The sequence below is a fragment of the Sciurus carolinensis genome, chromosome 3 (assembly GCF_902686445.1).
Source record: "Sciurus carolinensis chromosome 3, mSciCar1.2, whole genome shotgun sequence".
Classification (NCBI taxonomy): domain Eukaryota; kingdom Metazoa; phylum Chordata; class Mammalia; order Rodentia; family Sciuridae; genus Sciurus; species Sciurus carolinensis.
This window is the reverse complement of record NC_062215.1, coordinates 98,675,175-98,676,600: the sequence shown is the minus strand read 5'-3', so window position 1 is coordinate 98,676,600 and position 1,426 is coordinate 98,675,175. Positions and strand designations below refer to the sequence as shown.

At 36.6% G+C, this 1,426-nt stretch overlaps 1 non-coding gene across 1 annotated transcript; it reads right to left on the bottom strand.

Moving 5' to 3' along the window:
* Positions 1–605: 605 nt before the first annotated feature.
* On the bottom strand, positions 606–769 carry LOC124981524 (U1 spliceosomal RNA). The gene has a single exon (XR_007108035.1). It is a non-coding gene; the product is annotated as a U1 spliceosomal RNA (small nuclear RNA).
* Positions 770–1,426: the final 657 nt, after the last annotated feature.

Genomic DNA, 1,426 nt, shown 5'->3' with positions numbered 1-1,426 from the left:
ATATCTCCTTACCGTATTCTTAAAAATATGTTCTACATTTTATTTGCTATGTAAATTTTATTTTTATTTTTCCCCAGTGCTGGTGATCAAAACCAGAGAATCAAGTGTCTTAGGTATGTTATCTATCACTCAGATGTAATCCTAGCCCTCATTCTTGTTTTAACTTGCCATTTCCCTTTGACATCTGCTATTGAACATTTTCTCATGTCCACTGGGGTCTTTTGCCCATGTTTTAAATTGGGTTGCTCATTTTCTTATTGTTGAGTTTTAAGAGTTCTTTGTATATTTTGGTCTTGTTGGGAGTGTCTTCTGTAAATATTTTCTCCCAGACTGTCTTGTGTTTGTCTTGTATTCTCATTCTCTTGGGGAAAATACTTTTTAAATTTTTATTTTTATATTTTCAGTATCAGGGATTGAACCCAGGGTTCTTAACCAACTGAATTATATCCTCAGCCCTTTTTGTTTCTTTAATTATTAGACAGGATATCACCAAGTTGATTAGGGCCTCATTAAGTTGCTCAGGCTCACATTGAACTTGCAATCTTTCTGCCTCAGCCTCCTGAGGTTCGCATGCATCCCGGTACTCAGAATACTTTTTTTTTTATCAGGGAGAAGTGCAAAAGCAATCCCCCATTACCACAAATGATGTAATCGAGGTTTCCACACCTGGGGAAATCCCACAGGTCAGCACATCCAGACTGGAATGGGTGTGCCTTGTCCTGTGAAAATCACTCGTGTGATTGTGGAGGTTCCCCTGCCAGATGCTTAAGAATACTTTTAAAAGACATTTGTCTCCACTCAAATCTTTCATGCATGGGTGACCAACGTGGAGAGTTCCTCCTAACATATTTAAGACAGAATTGTTTAATTAGAGAAATTGAGCACATTATATTTGACAAGTTTTGATTCTAACTTGAGAAACTTAAAACACGTACCATGGTCTGTGGCTACCATATATCTGACTCTGCCCACCCTACATGTTAAATGGACATGGCCTTGCAGCAAAGAATGGAGCAGAGGGACTTCTGTTTGTCTAACTTTTTGCCTAAAACCTCTTCATGCATTGCTTAGTTCTGGATACTACTTCTTATTCAGGAATATTTTTGTCCATGGACACCAAGGGATTTCCCCCCACTTTTGTATCCCAGAGAGTACTACCATGACAAACAAACTAACAACCAAACAAGCAAAATTCCCCAAGAAACTGAGATTCAAGATGGTATTGTATTTCAATTTTCTATCCAAGATTTTCAAATCCGTTACAAATGTTGATAGCTTTTGTGTCTGTATGTCTATGTGTGTGTATGTGTCTGTGATATACTCTTTAGGGCAAATCACTTAAAAAGAATTGTTAACTCTCCATATTATAGAAAATATTTTCAAAGAAAAAGAGAAAAAGCTTTACAAATATCTTTAAAATACTGTT